We start from the raw sequence: 21585 nt of genomic DNA, 5'->3' as shown, positions 1-21585 counted from the left end.
GGAACTGTCTTGTGTCAGTCGTGTGAAGACCTGGCCACCAGCTAATAGGATGGCTGCCCAGGTGCTGCGCAGACTGGATGCTGCAGTGCTCCATCGCCCCCTCCCTCCCCACAAATAAGGGTCTTGTTGAGAAGCAGTTCCATTTAAACTGGAGGCCCTCAGCCCCATTGGATGGGGGGGAGCGAGCGAGTGGTGCGTCTCCTGCCCGCCCCCTTGGGTTCTGCATGGAGCCCGGCTGACCCCAGCGCGGGACTGAGGAGGGTGGTGCTGGTCCCGACCCAAGGAGCCTCTCGGGGGGCCAACATGGCGGCCTCCCCCAGCGCCCCCCCCTTGGGCCAGACTCCCCCTTGGGCTCTGCCCCGCGGACCCCGGGGCGGGGAGGCGCAACACGGGCCCGACGGGCGCAGCTCGGCTCGGCTGCTGCTTCCCTCCTGCTCCTCGGCCTTCGTTGGGCGGCGGCGGCGGGGAGCGGGCCGGGGAGCGAGCGGGAGGCGGCCTGGTCGGGCCGGGCGAAGATGGCGGCCTCGTCTGGCCGCGTCCCGCCCTCGGCCCAGCGGCGCCTCCTCCCGCCGGGCGCCCGTCCCGCCCTCGGGGTGGGAGCAGGCCGGCCCGCCCGCCAGCCGCGAGTCCGGGGCGGCAGCAGCAGGAGGCGGAGCGGCGGCGGCGGCGGCGTTGGCGAGGAGGCGGAGCGGCGCCCCTGAGGCGGCGGCGAGGTCAGCGGGGAGGGAGGGCGAGGCGGCGGCGGCGCCGGGGCTTCCTCGGGCTGCCCGGTCTGGAGCAGCGCGGGCAGCCCGAGAGGGGAAGGCGGGCGGGCGGGCGGGCGGCGGGGTCTCGGCGGAGCCGGAAGAGCTGCTCCTCCTCCTCCTCCTCCGGCGGCAACCAGCCTCCCCCGCGGACGGGACTCCAGGGCCCTCGGAAGCTCTGCCTGGCCCCGGAGCGCACTGCAGCTTCGCTCGGGTTCCAGCCTCACTTTTGTGGGACAAGTTTCCACGCGGAATCACAGAACTCTAGAATTGTAAAGTTGGAAGGGACCCCGAGGGTCATCTAGGCCAACCCCCTGCAAGGCAGGAATCTCAACACCAAATGCCCCCGTCCCACTCGGAACCACCCCCGATCCGATCCTGCGTAGCTTTGCAGATGTGCCAGCAGTTTCCTTGCTGCAGCACCTTAAGCAGCCAGCCGAGGAGAGCAAGGGGCTGGCGCCCCGGTGCCTGGCCAGCCCTGGACCCAGACCCGCCTGGCCTGTGGGCTTGGGTCCAGAGGGTCCTGAATGCTTTGCTGGGCGAGGGTGATCCGTGCCGCATTGAAAGAGGCCGTGATACAACCGCTTCTAAGGAAACCGGCTCCAGGCCCTTTGGCTGGCAAGACCTCCTTTGGGGTGGAGAGAGCCATGTTGGAGGGCCCAGATTATTTAGAGCCATTCCAGCCTGGGTTCAGTTGGGGCCACAGACCTGAGTCGCCCTTGTTGCCCTGATGGATGACCTCTGCATAGAGCAGCACACAGGGAGTGTGACCTTGCTCCTGCTTCTGGCTTCTGGGTTTCTGCTTCAGCACTCGAGGAAGACCATCCACCATCCTGGACCCATGGACTGGGGACAGTGTATTAAAGCGGTTCCAATCCTACCTTCAGGTCCAGAGAGTAGCACCGGGAGAGTACCTCTTGGCCCCCGGGCAGCTATTTAATATATGCCAGTTGGGGTTTCAGGGCAATGTGCCACCAGTATGCCGAGGACACTCAGTTCTATTTCTCCATAACATCTGAATGTCACGGAGAGACCGCACAGTCCTGGGGTCATTTCCTGCCTGCCTCCCAGTGCCATCACTGCCTCCCAGGGGAGCAAGTTCCATAGTTCACACTATGCTGTGTGAAGAAGAACTTTCTTTTATCTGTCCTGAATTTTTCAGCTTTTGCTTCCTTCAGTATCCATGAGTTGTCGTGTTATAAGAGAGAAAGGAAAACTGCTCAGGTCCTGCTTCCAAGCATCCCACGGGGTCCCTGGGAGAACAGGAGGCTGGGCCAGACGGGCCTTTGATTGATCTTGCAAGGCTGTCAACTGTTCCCTTTTCTTGCGAGGAATCCTATTTGGAATAAGGGAATTTCCCTTAAAAAAGGGGAAACGTTGACAGCCATGGGCTCTTACTATGTCTTATTTGATAAACTTCAAATGTGACTATATTTTTTCATGTGTAGTATATAAATTGCAGATGTTTTGTTTGGGTATGATGCATTTGTTTGTCAGTATTAGGGCATAGGCTTTTGTGGGCTACGGTCTACTTCAACAGATGCATGAAGTGTGATCCTCAGTCAAAGTACATATACAGACAATTGTGAGTTAACCGCAGACATTGAGGTCAGGGAAACGAGATGAAGAAAAAGTACAGACCTGATAATTACATAATTATTTGTGGTCATTACAGCTGGTAACAGAGACATCCTCTCATGGTAAGCCAAGGCCCGCCCCCCCCCCCAGGTGCTCTTTTTAAATTTGCATTCCTGATTATTGATGCTAATGGTATTGAGGTGTTATATTTTTTTTTTTTTTTTTATAATGATTTTTATTAATTTTCCACACATAAAATGAAGAACAATGTAACACAGTATTACTTCATAATCATCGGTTCATAGCCTTTTTTCTTTGACTTCCCCATACCTCCCTATCCCTGCATCCTTGTTTAAAATTCTTTAGCAACCCTTAAGTCCATTGTCTTAGTTCTTTTTCATAAATATTTCTTAAGTTTTTTTGTTTACTGCTGCAATTCTTTACTTCTTACCCCCTGACATCTTAACATTCCTCAATTTTACAATTATTTTTAAGATATATCTTGAAGTTCTTCCAGTCCTCTTCCACTGTCTCTTTCCCCTGGTCCCGGATTCTGCCCGTCATCTCAGCCAGTCCCATAAAGTCAATCACCTTTGTTTGCCATTCTTCCAGAGTAGGTAGTTCTTGCGTCTTCCAATACTTTGCCAGTAGAATTCTTGCTGCTGTAGTGGCATACATAAAGAATGTCCTATCCTTCCTTAACACCACTTGGCCCACCATACCCAAGAGGAAAGCCTCTGGTTTCTTAGGAAAAGTCCACTTAAGAACCTTCTTAATTTCATTATAGATCATTTCCCAGAAAGCTTTAACCTTTGGGCAGGTCCACCAAAGGTGGTAGAAAGTGCCTTCAGTCTCATTACATTTCCAACACTTATTATTAGGCAGATGATAAATTTTTGCAAGCTTGACTGGGGTCATGTACCACCGGTAGATCATTTTCATAATATTTTCTTTTAAAGCATTACATGCAGTAAATTTAATACCGGTGGTCCATAACTGTTCCCAGTCAGCAAACATAATATCATGACCTATGTCTTGTGCCCATTTAATCATAGCTGATTTCACCGTTTCATCCTGTGTATTCCATTTTAACAGCAAGTTATACATTCTTGATAAATTCTTAGTATTGGGTTCCAACAATTCTGTTTCTAATTTTGACTTCTCTTTCTGAAATCCTATTTTCCTGTCCTGTTTAAACGTCTCATTTATCTGATGGTAATGCAACCAGTCTCGAACCTTAGGTTTTAGTTTCTCATAACTCTGAAGTTTCACCCTTTCACCATCGTATTCTATAATCTCATGATATTTTGGCCATTTAGAATCCATATTAAGCTTTTTTACTTCCCTAGCTTCCATTGGTGACACCCACCTAGGGGTTTTGCTTTCCAACAAATCTTTGTATCTAATCCAAACGTTATACAATGCTTTCCTTACAATATGGTTTTTAAAACTTTTATACACCTTTACCTTGTCGTACCATAAATATGCATGCCAGCCAAAACTATTGTCATACCCTTCCAGATCCAAAATGTCAGTATTCTCAAGAAGTAGCCAGTGTTTCAACCAGCAGAAAGCTGCTGATTCATAGTAGAGTCTTAAGTCCGGCAGGGCAAACCCCCCTCTATCCTTTGCATCAGTTAAAATCTTAAATTTAATTCTGGGCTTTTTGCCCTGCCAGACAAATTTTGATATATCTTTCTGCCACTTCTTGAAACAATCCATCTTGTCCACAATCTGCAGCGTCTGGAATAAAAACAGCATTCTAGGCAATACATTCATCTTAATAGTAGCGATTCGGCCTAACAAGGAAAGTTTCAGCCTTGACCATATTTCCAGATCCTTTTTAACTTCTGACCAACATTTTTCATAATTATCCTTAAATAAATTCACATTCTTAGATGTTAAGTTTACCCCTAGGTATTTTACCCTTTTTGTTATTTCCAAGCCTGTTTCATTCTGAAAACTCTCTCTTTCTTCCATTGTTAAATTTTTTTCCAACACTTTCGTTTTTTGTCTGTTCAATTTAAAACCTGCTACTCGACCAAATATTTCAATTAGTTCTAAAACTCTTTTAGTGCTAGTGTCTGGCTGTTGCAAGGTCAATACTAAATCATCTGCAAATGCTCTTAATTTATAATGTCTAACTCCGACCTGAACTCCTTTAACCAACTGGTCCTTTCTGATCATGTTTAACAAAACCTCCAGGACTGATATAAAAAGTAAAGGGGATATTGGGCAACCTTGCCGTGTACCTTTTTCTATAGGTATTTCTTCTGTTACCACGTTATTTACAATTAATTTGGCTTTTTGTTGAGAATATATTGCACCTATACCGTTTTCAAAACCTTGACCTACCCCCATCCCTTGGAGATTCTTTTTCATAAATGTCCAACAAATGTTGTCAAAGGCTTTCTCCGCATCCACAAAAATCAAAACTGCTTTCCTATTAATGTCAACGTCCAGCAGCTCCAAAATGTCTATAATGTTTCTCACATTGTCTGACATATGTCTACCTGGGAGAAAGCCTGTTTGGTCCTTATGAATCTCTTCTGCCAACACTCTTTTCAATCTTTTTGCCAAAATGTCTGCAAAAATTTTGTAATCCACATTAAGTAAAGATATAGGGCGGTAGTTTTTAACTTGGTTCTTCTCAGTCTCTGTTTTCGGTATAAGTGAGATGAAAGCCTCTTTCCACGATTCAGGTGCCTTTTTCCCCTTCAAAATTTCATTGCAAACTTCCTTCAATGGTTGTATCAACCATTCTTTCAGCATTTTGTAATATTTGGCCGTCAGGCCATCTGGTCCTGGTGATTTTCCCAGTTTCATATTTTGAATGGCACCCTCTATTTCTTGTTCTGTTATTTCCTCGTTTAAGATCCTTTTACTTTGTTCTGAGATTTTTGGTAAACCGTATTTTCTGATGAATTCTTCTATTTCTTGCTCGTTGGTTGGCCCTTGTGCATACAATTTCTTAAAAAAGCTTTGAAAACAATTGTTGATCTCGTTGGGTTTGTGGATAATCTTTCCATCCATTTCTAAACTTGTTACCGTATTCATTTTCTGCCTTTTTTTCAATTGCCATGACAGAAGTTTCCCACATTTATCCGCTGATTCAAAAGTTTTTTGTCTCATTTGCTTTATCTTCCATTCTATTTGTTGGTTCATGAGTTCCATATATTGCATCTGGTGAAATTTTATTTCTCTCAAAATCTCATGAGACTTTGGTTTGGACCTCAACTTCTTCTCTCCTTCTTTTATTTTTTCTAAAATTTTTTCCTTCTTTTCATTTTGTTGCTTCCTCTTAATAGAGTTTTGTTGAATTAGGAAACCTCGCATCACGGCTTTGCTTGCGTCCCAAATTATTCTTTTTTCCACATCTGTTTTCCTGTTGATCTCAAAATAATCTTTTAATGTTTTAAGGGCCTTCTTGTGGATCTCTTCGTCCTTAAATAGGGTGTCATTCATTCTCCATCTAAAGGAACCAGTAGTTGTTAGTTTCATCTCCATCTTGACCGCGTTGTGGTCGGAGCACGTTTTTGGGCAGATTTCTACTTTTTTTGTTCTTGACGCCAGACTGCTAGAAATCCAAATTTGGTCTATTCTTGTCCATGTCATTTTTGCTTCTGAGAAGAAAGTTCCCTCTCTCTCTAGAGGATTCTTTGTTCTCCAAATGTCAATCAAGTCCATTGTTTCAGTCATTTCAAAAAAGATCCTTGGTAGTCTCCCTTCTTTCGAGATCACTTGTCTCTGTGCTTTATCCATGTTTGTTGAGACAACTCCGTTCATATCTCCCATCATTAGGATTTTATAATCTAAAAAGTCAACTAATGTCTCATGCAACTTCCTAAAGAATTCAGCCTTCCCTTCATTTGGGGCATAAACTCCCACAATTAATATCTTTTCTCCTTGAATTTGTATTTCAATTGCCAGGTATCTTCCTTGTTCATCTTTAAATATCAATTTTGGAGCCAACTTTTCCTTTGCATAGATCACCACACCTCTTTTCTTTACTTTGTCTGATGAGATGAATTCTTGACCGAGTCTCTTATTTATTAATAATTTCCTGTGTATCCTGGCAATATGGGTTTCTTGCAAACATATTATGTCTAATTGTTCTTTCTTCAAAATGTGAAAAACCTGTCTTCTTTTCCGAGGAAGGTTCAAACCATTACAGTTCCAACTAAGGAGTTGCAGAGACATTTTGTATTTAAGTAGCTGTTCCTCCAACTGCTCCAAGCTTCTGCTCTTCCTCCGATGGTGGTAATGAAAGTCCAAATGACAAATTTGCTATATCGGGTGGTTCCCTCTCCTCCACGGTTCCTTTCTGCAAATCCTCCAGATACTTCTCTAGAAATAGTTCTTTGTCCTGAATTGTTTTTATTTTAATCTTCCTTCCATTGAAGTTAAAGGACAATCCTTGTGGAAATTCCCATCTGAATGGTATGGTGTTTTTCTTCAGCAGGTCTACTAAACTCTTGTAATATGTTCTCACCTCTAAAATGTATTTAGGAATGTCCTTAAAAATCTGTATCTGACAATTTTGGATCACCAGTGCCTTTTGGTAATGCAAATTCAGTATTCTATCTCTTTCTTCTTTTGATCTCAATGTAATTAGGCAATCCCTTGGTTTTTTGTCCTGCCTTCTACCCAGTCGAAAGGCTGAGATTATCTCAAGTTCCTCATCTTCCTCCCATTCCTCCCGCCAAAAAGTTATGATGTTCTCTGTGAGAAATTTCACAAGGTTGTCCCCTTCCACTTCAGGCACCAATCTAAATTTTAAATTCTTCTCTTTACGTTGAAGTTCCAGTAAGGAGAGGGCTGCATCATGCTCATTCACTTTTTTAATAATAGGCCCAAATTTTTCCCTTGTCTCTTCAGCTGTTATTTTTGCACTTTCTGCGATCTTTCGTGTTTCTGAATTTTCCTGAATTAATCTATTTATAGAATCTGTGTTCGATGCGACACTAGCCGTATTCACATCCAACCTTGTTGTCAACTCTGTTAATTTTTTAGAGTTCTCTGTCGAAAGTTTTGTCAATGCTTCCAGGGATTGATTTATTTTAAGTAGAGCCTGAGTCATAGGATCCATAGAAGCTGGTGTTTTTTCCTGCACAGCTGCAGTTCCTGATATAGAGGCCCTTTTCTTGTGAGATTGTTTTGCTTTCTGCCTTGTTACTATCTCTTCTGTAGGGGCACTCATATCCTCAAGGTCGTTTTCACAGAGTTGATTCCCAAGTGGAAAATCCCACTGTTACTTTTTCAAGTGCAACAGTTTCAGATAGAGCCCTCTAGAGGGAGCATTCAATTGTATCCAAATGGCAAAGATGGAAAAACAACAAAGAAGCAAGGGAGTATAACAGTAGCCAAAAGTTTCCAATGTCCAAATTGTAAAGTCTCTATTTTTCTATGTGGCCAAAATGCAGCAAAGTACATCTAAGGTCCGATAACTTTTTTGCAAACAAGTCCCCACTTCTCAAAGTTTGACAGACTACGTCCCAGGTGTCTTGTTTGGGCAGCCCGACCCCAGGGGATTTGGCAATGGAAGGTCTTAATTTTCCATTAATTTTCCAGCAGATTAACAACGTTCCAATCCCTTCCCCCCTTCTCCTGCCAGTCTGGGGGGAGGTTTTAAGTCCGATGTCAGTTTGACAGCTTAAAAAAATTAGAAAGGTTCCCTTTAAGTGCAGCTTGATTTTCGTTGCTTTATTCCTTCTGCAGTTCCGGGGAGGCAGACTTCCTTAATTTTTGCCTTTCCCGTTTTCAGCCAATTTTATTTTTTAAAAGTCCCGTTACTTTTCCAATCTTACTCACGGGTGTTGTGGTCAAATTCCAATTACAGGAAGGAATCGGCGCTCTCCGCTCATGGCGACGCGGCTTCACTCCGCTAGCTGGGTGACGACTCTCAGCACCGCGCTTACCCCGATGCCGCTCAGAAGCCTTTAAAAAGGCTCCCTCACAGTGCCGGGGGGCGCAAAAGGTGCCCACCGAATCTCCTTTGTTCACAGGCTCCGCGCCTGTGATTTTAGGGGTCCCCCGCTTGCCGTAGCGGGTGGGACCCGAACTAACGGAGCAGTCCTGCCTCGGAGCTCGAGGCTCGGACCGCCATTAAGCGCTGGCGCCGACCGGAAGTCCATCGGTATTGAGGTGTTATATGCACCCCACTTTCAATATGGCTTGTGTCTAAAAACAGTTTTGGGTGAGTATACTGTTTCATTTCTACTTGGTGCATGTCTTCTTGCTTCCTGCTGAAATTCTGCAAATTTCACAAATGTTCTGGAGCAGGGGCATTTGACCTGCTTTTGTTGCACTATATTTAGTTATTACATTTATACCCCACCTTTTATGAAAGACACTTAAAGTGGCATTCATGGTTTTCCTCCTCCCCACTCTTTCTATCCTCTCAACAAACCCAGTGGGGTAGACTAGACTAGGCCGAAAGATTTGAAACCTGGCCTCCTTCATCCCTGTCCAGCCCTCTAGCCACTGCAGCACACTGGCGCTCGTGATATAGGCAAGAGGGCCTCTCTGGACAGCCATCATGCTGGAAGCATTTGGGAAGCATTGTAGAACAGCTAATAAAGCAAAATGATGTTTGGGTGACCCGGTATAAACCCCCCACTAATGCACATGGAGAGGCATGAATAACAAGATGAAGAGGGGATATGATAGCCACCTTCAAATATCTGAAGGGCTGTCCCATGGAAGTTGGAGCAAGCTTGTTTTCTCCTCTGGAGGGTAGGACTCAAACCAGTTCAAGTTACAAGAAAGGAGATTCCGACTAAACATCAAAGAGAACTTTCTGACAGTAAGAGTTGTTTGACAGTGGGAGATTGTGGACTTTCCTTCCTTGGAGGTTTTTAAGCAGGGGTTGGATGGCCATCTGCTGTGGATGATTTAGCTGAGATTCCTGCATTGCAGGGGGCTGTAATGGACCTTGGGGTTCATTCTAGTGCTACAACTCTACGTCATTCAGGCAGTGACATGTTGCAGAATACCTGTGCAAGAACCCCGCCAGTCTGCAGGGCTGCCAAATTAACATGTGTAGAGTGGTAAACATCCACAGTGATGATTCAGTCCACAGTGATGATTCAGTCCACAGTGATGATTCAGTCCACAAAGAGTAGGGTCAAATCTGTGTCTGTAGTAGCAGTTCCTCTGCTTCAGTTTGGCCCAGACTCTGTGGCAGACCCAGATGCAGACTCTGCCCTCATGGCAGGACCTAATAATTCCCCCACAACATGAGAGGATATTGCACCTGCTCCTCTTCCAGCATGACATAAGCCATAATCTACCAGCAATACTTTTCTGCATTCTATATAGGACAAACAGGCAGTCTCTGTGCAGAATAAAAAATGGACAGAGATCTGATATCAGTACTGGCAATACTGAAAAACAAATGAGGGACATTTTAACTTTGCAGGGCACTGTAACTGATCTTAAGGTGACCATATTGGAATGGAATAATTTCAAAGGGAGGCTTACATGAAGAGGCGTTCAATGCTATCCGTTCTGGGTTCATGGATTATTATCGCACTATATGTGTTAATTGGCTTGTCCTGCCAGGATGCCAGTGTTCCCAGCACCATTGTTCATTAACAACCAATTAATGACATCCGTACTTCTTTGCATTTCATTTCCCTCTGAACTGACGATTAGCAGTCCCTAGTACATGCCATGTGTGGGTATTTGCCAACTGATTATATCACTTCATGCAAATGCATAGGCTGCAAAAGCTAAATTCATAAGGCTTTGTTGTTACCACCATTGTGTGTGAAATGGGGAACATTTGGGAGGAATTTAGAAATTACATACTCTTACCCCAGCTCCTTCGATTTCACCCAGTAGTTTGTGTATATCTGGGACTACATTCAGTACATAAAACCCACACATTCTTTAACAAAAATCACACTGCATATGTGTAAAGCATTTGGCATTCCAGAAGGAAACATTTGAGAATGTGTTAAGGCAAAACGTTGAAATATTAAGGGTGCATTGTTAATTTCAGAATGTTTCCAAGATTGAACTTACTAGATGGTTTGCAACTTAAAGTTAAATGGAACTGGTCAGTGAATGTAGTTGATGAGGTGTTTTATGGAATACCTTGTTTGGAATTCCTCCCTACCCCCACCCCACCCCCAAGAGGTTCTCTTGCTTCCTGTTTTGAGCATTCTTCTTAATACCATAAGTCATAATAATATAGTACTTTTACAAAACATTTATAAACCTCCCCTTGGAATTTATTGCATACTTTTTTCAACAATGGTCCCGATTCACGTAATCAATCTTTGCATTTGCTGCACTTGTTTTTTGACTGGGTGATTTATTGGCCGGCTTTTAAGATTCTCTTACTTTCCCCCCCTGTTGCTCAAAATTTTTTTCTAAGGGTTGCCAGCCTCGTTTCAGATCAGTGTCAGTGTCAGAAGCTTGAAGAATGACTTTTGTGGGCTTACTAAACGCAGAGGAAGTGTCTGAAATGTGATTAGTCAATTAACTACATGTTAACATGGAGCAGTGTGCAATTTAATAAACGTATATGTTTTAGCAATTATATTTGCATAATAATCTTAGGCACGGTTGAAAGTTAGGGGCTAATGACATTTCTGCATGAGCTCCTAAAGCAATAAGACATGCTAGACACTGCATTCCCTGTGATTATATGCACCCCAAGGGCAACATTAAGGCACGAGGCCAAACCCAAGAAGTGTGATAATCCCCCAGAAATTAATTGAGTGGAATGTTGGAGGCTATTGAGAAACGTAATGCACACAGAGGGGTGGGGAGGGAACTAGTTAGACCTCTGCTTCCACTTGTGCTCTCTTCTGCTGGCAAGAGGGTGATCGCCTCAGGCAGCAATCTGTTCAGTGTGAATTACAGAATGGTAGAGTTGGAAGGACCCCATCCAGTCCATCTAGGGACTCCTGGAAGGGACTCCATCTAGTCCAAACCCTACAATGCAGGAATCTCAGCTAAAACATCCATTGACAGATGGTCATCCAACCTCTGCTTAAAAGCCTCCAAGGAAGGAGAGTCCACCACCTCCCGAGGGAGACCGTTCCCGGCCAAGCAGTTATCACCCTCAGAAAGCTGTTCTTAGCCTTTAGTCTGAATCTCCTTTCTTGTAACCTGAAGCCATTGGTTCAAGTCCTACCTTCCAGAGCAGGTGAAAACAAGCTTGCTCCATCTTCCATCTGGCAGCCCTTAAGATATTTGAAGATGCATGGCTTATTCCCTCTCAGGCCCAAGATATGTTTTCGGGCGAAATATACCCAACTCCCTCAACTGTTCCTCAGAAGCTTAATTGTTTTGGAGTGACATATTCCACCAAATGATCATGAAAACACCACAGTTCATTTGGTTATGATCATAGCAGCATAATTCTAGGTTGAGAACTGGACTAGTCAAAAAAGATTTGGGCCAAATATTGTCACAAAATGGTCAAGTATTTTAAAAACAATAACCTTTTGAGAGCTACAGAATATTACCAACATAATTGATGCTTGTGCTATTTATGACAGTAAATTATTTTGCTCCCCCCCCCAAGGAACTTAGCATAATACACATCAGCCTTTCTCCACCTTGGGGTCCCCAAATGTTGTTTGACTACAACTCCCATCATCCCTTGCTAGCAGGACTGGTGGTTGGGGATGATGGGAGTTGTAGTCCAGCAACATTTTATATTAATCTACTCATGGAGTTGTTCCGAGGCTGACAGTATGCGACTGGCCCAATGTTGCCATTGAGCCTTATGGTCAGGTGAGAATTCGAACCTAGGCCTGTCTTCCTGGTCCTAGTCTGGCCTGCTAGACTTTTGCCTCTGTTTGGAGAAGTCTAAAATTATAGTGGGACGCAGGTGGCGCTGTGGGTTAAAGCCTCAGCGCCTAGGGCTTGCCGATCGAAAGGTCGGCGGTTCGAATCCCTGCGGCGGGGTGCGCTCCCGCTGCTCGGTCCCAGCGCCTGCCAACCTAGCAGTTCGAAAGCACCTCCGGGTGCAAGTAGATAAATAGGGACCGCTTACCAGCGGGAAGGTAAACGGCGTTTCCGTGTGCGGCTCTGGCTCTGGCTCTGGCCAGAGCAGCGATGTCACGCTGGCCACGTGACCCGGAAGTGTCTCCGGACAGCGCTGGCCCCTGGCCTCTTAAGTGAGATGGGCGCACAACCCCAGAGTCTGTCAAGACTGGCCCGTACGGGCAGGGGTACCTTTACCTTTACCTTAAAATTATAGTACTTTGCTTCACTGCTTGTTTTGCCCCAATTGCTGCAGAGCTAGGAGATAACTAGCACTAAGGTAATGACACCATAATGACACACAGAAGTATTCATTAAATGTTTGACTGGGGTCAAATAAGAGTTGACAATATTTGACTTGCTTTCCAAGCCTAAATAACTTTATTCAGTTTAAGCAAGGGATTATTCTGTCCTCTACTTGCTTGCATATACTTCAGAGCCCCTGCCTTACTTGCCAGATCCTTTTGTTTCTCTTTCCACCTCCTAGACAAAATTGTCAGCAAGGCAAATCAGGGATATATTTGACCTTCCATTCTTAGCAGAATTCTATGAATTCTAAACTACCATAATTTTCCGTCTATTAGATGCCCCCATGTATAAGACCCCTCCTATTTTGGGGGACTCAATTTTAAGAAGATGAGGGGAGATTGCCCAAAGTTGTTGAGCCTCTCCCCCCCCCCCCTAGCTGCGGGCAGGAAACACTCCCTAGATCATTTCCCACACGCAGGTAGAGGGAGTGTTTCCCTCGTGCAGCAGCATCAATGGAAGTTGCGCACCACCAGCCAGCGCCACCAGATCACTCCCTGCGCACAGCAGCCCCCCCCCCCCACTATCCGTGTATTGGACAATCCCAGTTTTTTTACATGATTTTTCTGACAAAAAACTTCGTCCACTGCACAGAAAAATATGGTAATTCTAATATCAGGGTTACTGAAGTCTCTCATGACTACTATATCTCTCCCCTTGGAAAGTTTGGTCACATGATCTAGGAGGGAATTACCCGGGGCTTCTGCCTGGCTTGGCACTCTAGCACACCACCACACAGTGATTATTTATTTTTACACAAATGCTCTCAATGATCTTCCATGTTCAGTTTCATAGATTTCCAGGTTTGTCACTGGGGGCCCAAGTTGTCTCGGTGTCTAGGAGTGCCAGAGTGCCTTTCACTAACTTCCACCCGTATGACAGCTGTAACTGTTAAAACGTCTGCAAATCACAACTTTCTGTGCTGCTCTTGAACTTTCTCAGTAATTACTGTTCTTCTGTGAATTCAATTTAGTCAACTTACAAGCCCAAACAACATTATTTAGTTTTTCAGGCATGTTGTTAACTTACTATGAATGCCCTCATATCTACTGACCTTGTAATATGATGCTTCTCTATATTGAGCCACAAATGCAATTTGTGTGGTTTGCAAAGATGACTTGATTTGGAGTGCAGTTATGTTTAGATAGGTGCTGAATGGCACAGGTTCTGATCAGTAGAATTAATTTTGTTAGACAGTCCGAGGATGGAATTCATTGGACAACCTGAAATGGTTCACTGTGGCCATGGCTAAGAAACTCTCAAGCACTTGGAAGATGTAGGTATTACTGGTACCTGAGAACTGGGAATATTTATTCAACCCTGCATTGGATTATCACCTTAGGTTTCCAAGGGCATCTAGGCATGTAGAATACTTTTCCTGGACTTACTGTTAGTGAGATCTGATTTCTGTTGTGAGTACAGAAAACAGTGTTCTCTTGAAAAGAACCGTCTCTTGCTATAATGATAGAGAATCTTATATTCTTAGAGAGAGCTTCACCATGAGACTCCAGATTAGCTGTGCTGATACAATTCAGTATGTTCACAAATGTGTCAACATGATTTCAGAAGTTCAAGTAGATGTTGATGTGATTTTGATTGCTTCTGCAGTCAAATTATGCTGATTCTGCTGTTTTAGTGAAGTATCCAATAAAGTTTAAAAAGCCCATAAGATTCTTGGGCAAGCATAAGAAATGACATAATTTGACATATTGCCATTTTTCACTGCTAGGCTTTCACTACTTATCCGTACCCCAGCCAGCCACAAATATTCTTCTCCTGCTGCTCCTTTTTAAGTTATTTGTGTCAAATTGAGCTGCCTCAGAATTTCTACATACAAAGCATAATTCACCCTAAATCAGAATGTCCTTATTTACCTCTATTTTTTTCTGTAAAGTTATTACAATATTACATCTCCACCCCCAGCACAGCTTTCCTAATGTTGGCTGCAACATCAGGGCAGTAGCTTGCAATCTGTGGAACCACGATACAATGCGCAGTGCCAGAAATGAATCTGCAGAAGCCTGTGTATATGTTTTATTTACACACACACACACACACACACACACTATATTCTATTTATAAAATTATTTCTATACTCCCATAACATAAAATATAGGGGTGGTATACAACAATAAAACACTATCAAAACAATGCAGATAATCATTAAAGTGACCGGCTAATCAGTTTCAACAACTGCAAAGGCCTGCTGGCATTTAAAAAACCCCACTCTTCCACAGATGCCACTGAAAATAAAAAAGCAAGAATGCCTTGCCCAATCTCTGCTGGAACAGTCTGTCTCAGCTTGGGACCGTGACACTAAATGCCCAACTTCCAATGGAGGCCAGTTGAACTTCTGTAGTGCAGGGGACAGCTAACAGCAGCACACCTCTAATACCTGCTCTGAGGGCTCAGGGGGTCTTTAAAGTAACCAAGTTGTTCCGAGCTTTGTGTGTCAACGCAGGAGCCTTGAACTTGTCCCGATAGCACATGGGCAGCTGGGGCAGATTTCTTAGCAGTGGTGTCCCATGCTGCCAGCCACCCTGCGGCAGCTGGAGCTTGCGCCTGCCGGGCCCAAGGACAGAGAGCACACGGTACTCATCCGGCCGTGAGGCTACCGATGCAAATATTACAGTGGCATAGTGTTGTTGCTTCTTGAGTCGTGGGTTTGGACTACTGGAGGCATGAACTTTCTGCAGTTTAGTGTACTAGGCTATTCTCTTGCCACACACCTTGGCTTCTTGGAAGACATGGGAGCTGCAGAAGAGCCTGACGCTTTGCTAAGTTTGCATTCATTTCAGTGAGATCTTTGCAAGAAAATGGCTCAGAGGGCTGTCTGTCCTTGATGGCACACCCAGTCTGCAAATTGAGCTGGTCACCTCACATGAGTTCTTACACTTTAAGCGCTGGCCATTAATTATGCTGTTCCTGCCAAAATAACAATATCAAATATAATGACTTGGATACAGACCTGCTCTTGTACACGTGGAATAACTTTTCTAAGTTTTGCCTCTTTCCCCTCCCTCCGTAGCCCAGCCTGTATCACATCTCATACTATTCTGGAGGGGCTACATTTGGGAGGAGACCTCATGTGTACAAAACTTCCTTCCATAGATAAGCATTCTATAGTGGACATCAGGGAAAATGACTTGTTTTGCAGTGTTTTCTTAATGGAGAAAACTATTTGCATTAGCAAATAGTAAAAATCCTGCTTCTTCCTTATAATGAGTGAGTGACAATAGGTTGTAAAGAAGGATGAGCATCAAAATTTATGAACTTAAAGTCTCTGCAATGTATCCAGGGTCATGGATTCCTTATGGCACTTCTTAAATAGAAAAGCAAGCAAGATTTGTTGGTTTTGCTTATATAATAGTAGAGTATTAATCACCCTCCCTTGCAAGTCTTGAAGAATAGAAACACAAGGAGCAGCAAAATTGGAATCTCTCTACAACATTCTGTTTTATTGTAATGAGAAAATAACGGTATTTCCTGTGGTTCCTGTACACATTTCCTGTTGTGATGGTTTGTAAGGGAACTTGAGTTGATTCACACATACATCTATGTCACATATTGATTTAATTCAGATATGGCATCAAGCCATGTTTTTATGCTCTTAACTATCATAACATCCATGTTGACAAGGCATGACTTCTGACCATCTAGCTAACTAAAATAAGAGAATGTGGGTTGAAGCATATTTTTGAAACTAAGGTTTACACAAGCTAGTTTGATGAGCTATGGTGATAGTCTCTGCTCCATCTTCATAAGCTGCTATGTCCTAGAGAGCAGTGATGAGGAGATGGAAGCCCAAAGCAGTTCTCTCCCTGGTAGTTCCCTAAGCACCCCTTCCTCACCACTGGTCCTGCTCTGGCTAGTGGTTCCCTGTAATCAAAGACCCACGATGCACCCAGGTTAAAAAGCATGTATCAGTATACAGAGGTTACAATGGCAGTAATTAAAAAACCTGATCTCTATCTGAAAACTTTTATCTATTTCATTAAGCCCGTAGCCTTGTTTTCTCAGTCTCCAAATGCATCTCAGTCCTCTAGCTACTCTTTCACAATCAAACGTGAAGCAGGTACAGAGCAGATTACTTCTGTTTTTGAATTTGTTGTTGTTTTCAGGTCCCAGGTCTCTTCATGGGTTATGAAACTCCAAGGCACGTTGGTCAAGATCATGTCTGTGAAGCACTGACCAGGAGTGCAACCTTTGGTTGCAGCTCATGTCTGCCTATAGGTTTTTTGCACCTCTGTGGAAAACAGCTTCAGCTGCTGTTTTCATTGTTCCAGAATGCCTGTGAAGAGCTTTTGGGCAGCTGAAGGCAAAACGTGCTCATTTCGATCTGGGAAATGGCATTGCGAAAACTTGCCTATGCCAGACACAAGGGGTTTCTATCCAGTGAAGTCAAGGACTTGTTCCACTTGTGCATCAGGACTTCTTCTCTTCTCATGCACTCCTTGCCCACACCCCCAAAATCTGTTAGGGGGTTTCCCCCATCGATCTGGAGAAGATTGGGGTTGCGGGAAGAAAGATCTGCTGTAGAGGCAAAAGTCCTTGTGCTAACAGAACAGCTTGGTTGGATACAACTCAAGAAGTGTGTTGCTGAGGAAGGCAGATAATCAGCAGGGTCAGACCTTTACCTAAATTGTTCTGGCAAAAAGAGGGAGGAAGACGGGTTATAGCCAGTGCTTTTTTTCTGGGGGTACTCAATGGTATGCAGCACCGGCACCTTCCCCCCCCCCAAATGTCAAAAGTGTGGCACTTGCTGTAACAATTTTATGGTGAGTATCTGTGCCTTTCTTTTCTTTTTAAAAAAGCACTGACTATAGCTGTATAAGAAACCACCATTGCTATGGATTTTCTCACCTACCCATCACCTTGAATAGTAGACTTCCTTGCCATACCACAAATAGTAGTGTACTAATCTGTGCAGTTTGAAAGCAGGTCAAAGTGCAAGTATATAAATAGGTTCCACTCCGGCGGGAAGGTAAACGGCGTTTCTGTGTGCTGCTCTGGCTCGCCAAGAGCGGCTTAGTCATGCTGGCCACGTGACCCGGAAGCTGTACGTGGGCTCCCTCGGCCAGTAAAGCGAGATGAGCGCCGCAACCCCAGAGTCGGTCATGACTGGACCTAATGGTCAGGGGTCCTTTACCATTTTTTTAATTATTATTCAACTGAAGTTTCTGAGTAGATTTGAGGTTGAGTGCAAAAGGTATATAACTGAGTTATTCAGAGAAGTTATAAACTATGCCAAGCAGGGCTGCTCCTAACAGAATATTAAAAACACGATAAAACATCAAACATTACAAAATGTAAGACATACCTATTGTGGCAAGTGTTAATGGTAAGGATCAATGGGGCAATGGCATTTTATTGCCCCATAATAAAGTGCCTGGCGTGCTCTGGTCCATGGGGTCACGAAGAGTCGGACACGACTAAACGACTAAACAACAACAACAGGAGCAGTCCAGGAGTACTACTACTATTACTACTATCACCACTACAGTCATACCTTGGGTTGAAGTAGCTTTGGGTTGAGCTTTTCCGGGTTGTGCTCCACGGCGACCCAGAAGTAACGGAACACGTTACTTCTGGGTTTCACCGCATGTGCAGTCGCTCAAAATGACGTCACGCGAATGCACGGAAGCGCCAAATTGTGACTCACGCAAGTGAAGACGTGCAGACGCAGGTTGCGTTCGCTTCAGGATGTGAACGGGGCTCCAGAACGGATCCTGTTCGCATCCAGAGGTACCACTGTACTACTATTTGTGTTTTGGAAAAGGTGGAATACGCCACTTGGTATAATTAGTGTAAGTGCTGAATGTCAAGGAATTTAGTAAGGAATCATTCTTTCCTAGGATGCGCTTTATTACTATCCTATGTTTTGCTTCACATTTCTTCCAGATTAATTGGAGAGAGCTTGCATAAGTTGAAGATATCCTCTGCTTTGAACAGCAGCATTATTGCCTGCTTACAAGCAGGTAAATAACCCAGAGGGTCTCTGCCAAGGTTTCTTCCATCTTAAACACTGATCCTTTCACATTTCTTTACTATAAATAACATCTTTGAAAATGGTTGGCATTGGTAATACTTACGTCTCCTAATGTATATGCATTCACACAATCACTTAAGGAGATTATTTTCCATCTGTAATGCCACCATGGATGCAGATAGAATGTGGAAGTGGTTAACCACTAGAATGGGCCCACTGCCTTTGCTGTGTGGTGCTAAGGAACCTCACTTTCTTAAGTAACGCTAAATAAGATTCAGTACCACTCACCCTGATATATGCTGACCTGGGCTGGAGTGGAAGCTGCTCAGCATTCAGTGTGCAAAATAACAGATTACAGAGAAAGTATGATAGCTTTCATACAGATGACTATAAATGAAAGCTTTTTTAAATTAAATGTTATGTTTTTCATTTCATTTTAAATTATTTTTATGCATACCAGACTTTCCTTCAGAAGAAAGGAATTTGGCAAATATTACGTAGATTTAGCTAGAACCTCATAATTACTTGTTTTAAATAGTGTTAATCAAATATTATCATCTTCTTATGGGGGTTCATGTATAAACTACAGCATGTTGAAATAATCTGCATCTCCATCTGAACATCTGAATTCATTTTGTAGAATATGGCATGCAGCTGCATTTAAATTCAAAGCAAAAACAACGGCAGTACATTGACCTACTGAATATTACAGTAGGTTTTGAATTTCATGTTAGTTGGATTTATTGGAGAAAATTGATTTGAGTGCTTCTGCTTTTGGCTGAGATTTTTTTAATGTCCGGAAGAAAGGAAATGGGACATGCATATGATCAGACTTTGATGTGTAAAGAAGTTAATTATCTAAGCCATCTAACAGATCTTAGCTGGGGAAGTAATTATTTTAAACGGTACAGGGTGGTCTAATGAGGTGCAGGGTTCATCTAAATAAAGTGTTCTACACCTACTTAGCTTATAAGCGTAATAACGGGGCCATAGAAAAAACGTTGCTAGCTGGTAGCAGTTGGAGCGTTCAGCATTCTCTCTTTCTTTTTGTTCATCATCATTATGTGCACATGTATAGAGAGGTGACTCGCTGGGTTTCACGCGCCTGCTTAAAAGTATTTACATGACCCGAAGTTAAGAGGCCAGAGGGAGGGGGCATCAAAAGGTTGCCCACTCAGGCCAGGGCAGCTTGCCAGCTTGGGGCAGAGGGAGACGTGGGGAGAATGGGTCAGTTGCCTTCGCCTTGAGCTTGTGACTCAGGGAAGTCTCTGCTGTAGAGAAATTCCTTCTCCTCCATAGTTCTTTCCAGTCTATTGGAACTCGCAGTTTCTTTCCCTCTTAGCTTTTGAGGATTTCTGTAAAAGGGGCAGAAAGGAGGGCAGGCAGCTGCCAAAGCAAATAGGGTTTTGATTGCTCAGGTTTTAGACTGAAAGCAGTGTCTTTTCTGCAGTCGGCCTGAGGCTGTGGAAGGATCTGCCCCCCACTGTTTTGCTGATTTTTGGAGAGGATGCAAAACCTACCTCTTCCGAGAAGCCTGTTTCTGTTGACATGCCCTGTGTCCCTGGGTTGCTGCTGCCATCGATTTTTAAAATTGCTTTTAATTTATTTGGTTTCTTCTTCAAAGTTTATTTGAGTCACAGGGTACATTTGTTTTTACCATCTTCTATGAATAATTTTGCCCTCCCAGAGTTAAATGAGGGCACTGTGGGTAAAGAGATTAAGACACTGGCCCAATGGCCATGTTCTACCTCCACTGCCTGTCACAAGTGGGGGGCAGGCGGGAGGGGGGGGCAGTACTGTTGTGCCCAGGTTCTAGCTCTGGTTTCCCACAGTCATCTGGTTGGCCATTGTGGGACCAGGATGCTTCCCATTCCCTTTGTTGTTTGAAAAGTATTCCAAATACACCAATAATAATAGCACAGGGCCTAAAGCTCAATCTCATCTATGAACTGTGTAGCTCAATCCTATGCATGTGTACTCAGAAATAAGTTTCAGTGGGTTCAGTCTCAGATGAGCCTGCATAGTGCAGCAGCCAAACTTTTCCCATGAGCAGGAAACCTGTGATTCCCCACCGGCCACGTCTGCTCTTATTGCTGTTTAGACTTCTGAAGTTCAGCACAAAGAATTGATTTATGAGAGATGTGGATGTAGAGATGTGAATCAAGAGGATGAGAGTCAATAAAAGACCATTAAAATTATCTGGAGGAAGAGACAAGTATTATACCACACCATGAACAAATTGCTGTCACTCAAATTCTGGTTATTCTTTTAATAATTGCTTTTGCTAGTTGCCTAGTCTGAAAATTAATTGCATTTTGGTTCCCCTTCCTTTGTGTTGTCATCTTTAAATTGTATTCTCCTTAAAAATGAAATATTAATAAGCCAGTTTGGATTAGCATACAAATACTGTAACCCCTGCCTTTTAGCCTCATCTGCCATAGCTTAAAAAACACCACCACATACTAAAATGTCATGCTATCTCTAATACACTGTTGACAGAAATACGGGACAGCGTCTAAGAACACGGCAATCCATCTATGCTCTCCAGTTTCTGGGAACTCAAACTACAGAATTAGTATTCGAAATTACAGAAAATGACTTTATTCAAACCCAAGCTGCCTTCAGCATATTGAAAAATCACAAATCGGGAATCACTTGTTCTGTACTGCCGGGCAATGGCAGAAGAGTAGGATTGTGTGGTGAAGGAGTTCCCTTCTGTGGGCAAAAGGACACTAGAATTTGCCCAGAAATCCCTGTGACCACACATGTGCACACCACTGCATATGAATAATTGTACCTACGTACAGATTAGCAACCAGTGTACACTGTAGGTAGACTGTACACATATTGAATGCTACATGTGATGTACACGTATGCAGGCCCGTGCAGAGCTTGCCCAATGCCCATGGTGGGAGTCTCGTTAGAATAAGAATAACAAATAGAATAGAATAACAAAGCAGGGCT

The 21585-nt window shown here is 43.8% G+C and overlaps 2 protein-coding genes across 10 annotated transcripts in view; one reads left to right on the top strand and one right to left on the bottom strand.

The window, feature by feature from the left end:
• RUNX2 (RUNX family transcription factor 2) overlaps positions 1–21585 on the bottom strand; it is a gene marked incomplete at its 5' end in the record, with an annotated part of 221422 nt that overhangs the window by 160317 nt on the left and 39520 nt on the right. The gene's annotated exons all lie outside the window — the stretch shown is intronic.
• The window catches only part of SUPT3H (SPT3 homolog, SAGA and STAGA complex component), a gene marked incomplete at its 5' end in the record, with an annotated part of 232500 nt that continues 211549 nt past the window's right edge, over positions 635–21585 (top strand). Inside the window, one exon of the mRNA XM_079970024.1 lies at positions 635–713. The remainder of the gene's footprint in view (positions 714–21585) is intronic.

This window comes from Podarcis cretensis (assembly GCF_951804945.1).
Source record: "Podarcis cretensis genome assembly, chromosome: 3".
Taxonomy (NCBI): domain Eukaryota; kingdom Metazoa; phylum Chordata; class Lepidosauria; order Squamata; family Lacertidae; genus Podarcis; species Podarcis cretensis.
This window is presented reverse-complemented; position numbering and strand designations above follow the sequence as displayed.